This window comes from Benincasa hispida, chromosome 9 (assembly GCF_027475165.1).
Source record: "Benincasa hispida cultivar pf3 chromosome 9, pf3_genome.v1.1, whole genome shotgun sequence".
Lineage (NCBI taxonomy): Eukaryota > Viridiplantae > Streptophyta > Magnoliopsida > Cucurbitales > Cucurbitaceae > Benincasa > Benincasa hispida.
In genome coordinates, this window is record NC_143486.1 from 28,261,195 (window position 1) to 28,268,732 (window position 7,538).

Genomic DNA, 7,538 nt, shown 5'->3' on the forward strand with positions numbered 1-7,538 from the left:
TCTTTATCTTTCTGATTGACTTTTTCCTAAAAAAAAATAAATTAAGAACCTAACCAACCACCATTATCAAACAAATTTGATTTTCTTTCTTGAAAAAATAATAATTCTCAAATTCATAGTTTTTAATAAACATAAAAAATGCAGAAAGACAAAATTAAAAAAAATAAATGAAGAAAAAACTCAAATTTAATTCGCCACCCGTTAAAATATCATTTTCTAACCTCAAGATTATTATTTTATTTAGATCACTTGAACTAAAAAAAAACAAAAGGAGAAGGTAAATTAAATGAATTAAGAATGAAGAATTAATAAAAAAAGAAACAAATAAATTAAAATGGAGGATGTTGATTGCATGGTAACACTAACCAATGTGATTCCATAGGCCGGGGGAAGTGTCCAGCTGTCGTCAGGGATTCGGTACCGGTGGGGTCCACTCAAAATTCAACGGTTTTTTTTTAAGATTTATTTATTTATTATTATTATTTATTATTTTTTTAAAATTTTATTTGAGCATTAGACCAATGCACGTTGGCGAACGCCAGATGAGAAAATGGAAGGTAATTAATTGGGAAAAAGAATAAAGCATTTTCAGCATTAATTATGGGGAAATTATATTTTATATAATTATTTTTCTTTCTTTTAGTACTATATATATATATAAATGTAGTTGTTCACACGAGCTTTCCGAAGAAACGTATTTTGTATTTTGTAGAGTTCTGATGCGATGTGGTTCGATTTGTGTCTTGATCTCTAGTATTTCGTGAAGTAAAGGTTTTCTGTCTTGTATTATAGGAGTGTAAAGGTTTTCTGTCTTGTATTATAGGAGTGCAGCTTCTGAATTCTCCTAGGCTCCCTGAAGTGTAGAATTTCTCCTTTGGAATGAGAACTCTTCTATTTATAGAGCTCTCTAACGAGCCTCGTGGACTTGGGCCTGACCTTTGGGCCCTATCAATTGGATTTGAGTTTGACTTTTGGACCCTATCAATTGGATTTGGGTTTGACTTTTGGACCCTATCAATTGGACTTGGTCTGACCTTTGGGTCAAATTAATTGGATTTGAGTCCATTTTGGCGACGTTATCAGAATTTATCTTCAATTCCAATTTGGGACCCATGTCGACTCTTGTCTCAAAATGTGTTGATTTTGACATTTCGTCATTAATTTAATAAATGACGTGATGATCCGTGATTGGTCCGAAATTTCTCCTCCAACAAATGCCCATTTTCGAGATTTGTCCATAGATGTGGGTGGATAAATCTAAAAAAAGATAAAGATGCAAGTAATTCGATCTTGACTTTGATGCTCCGATTTAATTAAAATGTGGACTTAGTGACAAGTTTAACTAAAATTTGTAATAGAGAACTACCAAAATTTTAATTTAAGAAAAATTTCAACCTTTATCTCGGACTTGATCTGATTTAGAGAGATAAAACGTTGGAATTCTCAAACTTTTTTTTTTTTAAAAAAAAATTCAGGTTTCATCTCAAATTGATTTGATTTAGAGACGAAACTTAAAATTTTTTAATTTAAAATGAAATTCAAGTTTCATCCCTAATTTAATTTGATTTGGAGGTTAAAACTTAGAAATTTGGTTATAAAAAAGAAATTTGGGATATGGCCAATTTGGAGGTAAAACTTATAAATTTGGAATTAAAAATGAAATTCAAATTTCATCTCCAATTTAATTTGATTTGGGGATGAAAACTTAAAAATAATTTTGAATTTAAAAAAATGAAAATTCAAGTTTCATCTCCATTTTAATTTGATTTGGAGATGAAACTTAAAGTAATGAAAAATGTTAGGTACATGGCCAATAGTTTTAGAAAAAGGAAGGGAGGCAAAAATAATCAAGGATAAATGTTGGGGCTTAATTTTTTTTTTTTTTTTATCAATTAAAATCTAGATTTAACCAAACCTAAGATTGACTGGATTCAATGGAGTCCCTATAAATAGAGCTCAAAGCCTTCTGCAATGTAGAGGAAAAAAAAAAAAACTTCCCAATTTCTTTTTTTTTTCCGCCAAGCTGCACCGAGCCACCATCTAGAAGCTAGCCAATCTGCCCTGTTGAGCTGAGCAGCACGCGACAGCCGAGCCGAGCCGTGAGCCACAGCCCTCGAATTGTCCAGCCGCCGTCTGCGAGGTTCGTCCGCATGCCTCTCGTCGTTGTTGTCTACTGCCGCTCATTACTACCGTCTGTCGTTGCTCATTGCCAGCCGCCGCTCGCCTGGGCTCACTGATGTACGACGACCCTGGCTTCATTTGGGGGAGGTGGCCTTAGGCTTCCTCCCCACTTTTTTTTTTCTCTCTTTATTTTTTTTATTATTATTTTTTTGGGTTTCTTCTCTCTCTTTCTTTTTTTTCTTTATTTTTCAGTTTCTTCTCTATTTTTCTTTTTTCTTTTCTTTTCTTTCCTTTTTCTTTTCTTTTTTTTTCAGCAAAGTATTTTTGCTTTCTTTGTCTTTTCTGTTTTTTTGCAATACTTTTTTTTTAAAATTTTCTTCTTTTATTTTCTCTTTTTTTTTTCACAGGTTTTCTTTTCATAATTTTTTTGTTTTCTTTTTTATCTTCTTTTTTGTTTTAACTTTTTTTCTTTTATTACAAACTATATGTACATATATATTTTCTCTTTTTTTGTCTTTTTTTTTTTTTTCTGCAAAACTCTCTTTTCCCCTTTTTTGGCCCTTATTTTTTAAGCAAACAACATAAACAAAAATGTTTTCTTTTTTTTTCTTCTTCTTTTTTTTTTTTTTTTTTTTTTTTTTTTTTAATTTACTTTAGTTGCAACCATCATCATTCTCTTTTTTTTTCCCCTAACTTACTACTGACTTGCCCCCTCACTATTTTTTGTAGAAGTTAAAACTCAACTCAAGGGAGCACAAAAAGAACCATTTTTTTAATCTCACCGACCCGTCAATAATCTTAAAGGGTAGGTTTCTCCTTTCATAAGCTTTGTTTCGTAACAATTTTTTTTCTTTTTTTTGTTGTAAAAATGTTCGGCCACGTGACCGACTCTTTGGTATACATAGGGATGACCCCTACATGGTCTATCTATTGTATCCTTGTTCATGCTTCCTGATCGTCATGGGGAGAGGGGGGCGCAAAGGCTTACAACCCCCCATTCGATCACCCTAGGGACGATCCTAGAAAGGTCTACCTTGTAGTGCCATTTGTACAACTCGACCATCATGGGGGGATGGGGCGCAAAGACTTACAACTCTCCCATTCGATCACTCTAGGGATGATCCTGGAAAGATCTACCTTGTAGCGCGGTTCATGCATCCTGATCGTCATGGGGGAGCCCCACAAAGGCTTACAACTCCCCCATTCGATTACCCTAGGGATGACCTTGGGAAGGTCTACAACTTGCCACTCGTGCATCCTGATCGTCATTGGAGGGGGGGGGGGGGAAGAGAGGAGGGCACAAGGGCTTACAACTCCCCTATTTGATCACCCTAAGGATAATCTTGGAAAGGTCTACCTTGTAGTGCCGTTCGTACATCCTGATCATCAGGGGGGAAGAGGAGGCCCGCAAAGGCTTATAACTCCCCTATTCGATCACCCTAGGGACGATCCTAGAAGGGTCTACTACGGTTCCCCCATCCCCCTTCTTTTTTAGTAAATTGTCACAGAGAATGATTTTTTTTTTAATCTCTGAACCCTATGGTTGATGCTCATCCCCCTATGACATTTTTTTGTAAAACAATTGTTCACTTCACTAAGCACGTTTCATCTGATGAGAGACACCTCGTGATTCTTAAAGATCAGAGTCAACCCATAAAGGAAGGACTTAGCTTTCTTGTGGCAAAGTCATTAATCGGTCCTTTCGTTGATCATTGGCCAAGTCTAAACGACAACATGATCCTTTCCAAATTATTGATGAAAGTGCCCTTGACCTTGAGAGAGCTTGCATGGATCCTGCGATCTTCTATTCATAAGAAGACCCCCTAATCTAGATCGAGTGCTAACTCTCGAACGTCGTATAATTGAGGGCCAAGTTCGTTGGAATGCCATGACAAAAGTCCCTGGAGAATTCGACTTTGTTGATTGTTATTGGGAGTGGCTCGAAGTTGTAGTTGGTCAAAACGAGCGATTCCTTCTTTACATTAGTTTGTTTGGCGTAATGACGGCCTCCTTATACACATATGATCGCAATGGTGACATAGTTCGATCTTTGTGAAGTCTGGTGCCCTTCAATCAACACTCTTCATATTGTGGCGGGCGAAGCATCAATTTCTTTATGGGATCTCTGGTTGCTCGAGGCCTTCCGATCAAAGGAAGATTTTATGAGGAAGTGGTTCATTCCCTCAAAGAGCTAACCGGTTACCACGACAAAGAGAAGTACTTGCCGAATGTTGGGTTTTATGTCCTAAAACTCGCAGTTTGTAAAATGTTAAACATTTTCTATAGTCAATAAACTTATTATTGATTTTATATAAATTGTATACATGAAAGTCTAAATCCAATAAACTAAGACCCATGACTATTATATGAATATTTGAACTTTATGTGGAGACATAAGAGTGGATCAAGTTCGAGTAAATAGTCAAAATGATCTATAGTATATGAATAAGGTTGGGTACCTTATTCTGGTAATACTATTTGATGCAGCCTACTAGGTAGTTGTTACAAAGAGTTGTAAAGTGCTACATACGAAGTGATCCTAATTCGTACATATTATGACATGAGGAATGGAGGCGTTCTATGCAATGAGTTTGCATAAGATCGAACCAAGAAATAAGTCACTCTTACTTTATAACGTTGTTTATTGTATAAGACTGATTATTTCACTTAGATGACCTAGGTAACTCGATCTTAATCCTGAGCTAACTATGAACTCCTGTTTATTTTGAATTATCCTTAGATTTTCATAGGTGAGGATTGGCTCAACAACGACGGCTCAATAAGCCTTCCATTTCAAGGGTAAGACTGAATAGATAGCTGGGGACATAAGGTGAAAGATGAAATTCACACCTACCCGATTTAGGGATAGGAGTAAGGTTGTTCTCTCAAGTACTAAATCCAGGTCTTAAACAAGGGGCCCCACCATCTCACTAGGCTGAGAGAGTTTTGGTTTAATGATTGGATCACAAACCAGTTGTTCATTAGAGGATCAGTAGGAACTTGAGGAACAAGAAGTAATCTCGAGGGTAAAAAAGATATTTGATCTAGCCGTTTTTACGAACAACCTATGAAAGGTTGACTTACTAATTATGGTTAAATCATGTGGACATATTATATCTACAGTGATGGGAGTGCAACTATGGGCTTTAGTGGAGTGACCCATTAGTTAACGAATGAGGTTAAATTTGGTCTAATGAGTTTAGCCAATTAATCTCGGATCGTTGGAGCTCATGATCTATAGGTCCGTGAGGTCCCCCTACTAGTTCGTAAATGGATTAGCTCTAGAGTAGCATGATAAGTTAATTTGAAACATTCAAATTAGAATTAAGGGAATTAGTAATTACATGAGATATAATTATGTGTTTAATTTTAGAATTAAACGGAATAGGAGAATCTATATTTAAATATGATTTAAATATATGAAGATGGTATGTGTAAAAATTAATTTAATATTTGATATTAAATTAATTAGTATTATTTAAAAATTAATTTTATTAAATTAATAAAATTTTCAGTTTTAAAATCAAAATTGATTTTGAAATTGGTTTTGATGGAAATTGAAAAGTTGGTAACATGCACAAATGGAAAAACAAGTTTTTCCATTATCCATCTTCTACTTGCTCACACAAACACCATTTTCCTCCTCTTTATTTACTCCAAGCATGAGCTACAACCTATGCAACTATCTTCCTTGCATGATGGTCTGCATAAGCGATTGTGTAGCAGCGCGAGCTAAGCGATGCGTTGAAGTTCTATGAAATGGAACTAAGCGATCGTGTAACTACGGAGCTAAACGATGTGATGAAGTTCTATGCGATAGAACTAAGCGATTGTGTAGCGGCACGAGCTAAACTATGCGTTGAAGTTCTATGCGATGGAGCTAAGCGATTGTCTAGCTGCGATGCTAAGCGATGCGTTGAAGTTCTATGCAATGGAACTAAGCGATCGTATAACTGCGGCACTGTTCGATGCGATGAAGTTCTATGCGATAGAGTGGAGTGATCGTGTAATTCTACCTGAGAGCTAAACGATTGCACTATGTGATAGACAACAGACACTAAGCGATCGTGTACCTCTGCCCAACACAAGGCGATGGTGTTAGACGATGGCCTTCAGTGTTACACGATCGGCCTTAGCAACATTTTGAGTTTAGACCGAGAGCAGCTGGTTCAATCGGTTTTCTCGAGGTCTAATCCAGTTCAGCCTCAAAGGGTTTTTGACTAGTCTGGTTCAGACTTATCCAGTCCAATTCAAGATGCTTGGGTTCGGTTTGGAGCAATTCGAGCGGTTCAAAGACGGTTTTGAAGCTGTTTGTAATAGTTAGCCTTCTGTTTGCTTGTTTATGCCAAAACTAAAACTATATCAGTATGTGTTTAATTATTTATGCATTTGATGTATGTTATAATTAAATAAATCTTGTATGTGTATACAGTATGCCACTTAGATTTAAAGTCTCACCATAGGAAGCATGTTACATGCATTGAAAGTATGTTATAATTTGTTATAATATATAGTATGCATGTTAGGGTTTCTTGTATTTAATATAAGTGTTATATTAAATATTGAATGCCTTTGTGTATGTTATGGATGTTTAGTATGTCTAAAGTTTTATAAGTTGTTATAAAATTGGGTTAGACATTTAAAATTCATAAAGAACAGCTACATGCTCACGTAGGTTGACCACTTGTTTTAATAGTTAAAACTTATAAATTTTGGTTACAAACTCATATCAGTTCATAAACCCGTCTAAGGTTGGGGGTACTTAAGTTGATGGTTTACGGAACACCTCCTACTTGGGGATTATGACCGAGAGATTGAGCGTTGGTAACGGGTTTTATGAGCATACGTGAGCGATGTAAGGTAATAAAATGGTTTATCACCTAGACATCGTAGGTTAAAATCCAACTATAAGCGTTATACTTGGATAAACCACATAGACTTAGGGTTGTTTTTATTAGCCGGAAAAAAACCTAAGTATAAGACTACCCAATTAATAGAACACTTTAATGGCAGTTTAATAACTTCTATATGATAAAGTTATTAAAACACTTCAGTGGGAGATTAATAACATATACGATATGTTATTTTTAGCTCTCACGTCTCTATTCACAATCGAGATTTAAGCGGTACTTCGTGTTACCTTGGGAGTGACCTCCATACGAAAAGTATTTTTTAGCTTAAATCTAGATTGCGGTGAATAAGGGAAAGTTATTCAAACATAAATCAATTATTTGATATATAGATTTCAACTGCCACGTCTCCACATAGTTTACACCGTGAGATTCATATGACGCTTTGTGTCACCCTGGGAGTGACCTCCATACGAGAAGTGTTTGCATGAGTCAATAACAAGGTAAACAGAGGAAGTTGTTTATAGTAAGTGGGTGAAGGATATGTGTCAATATATCCTACGGTCT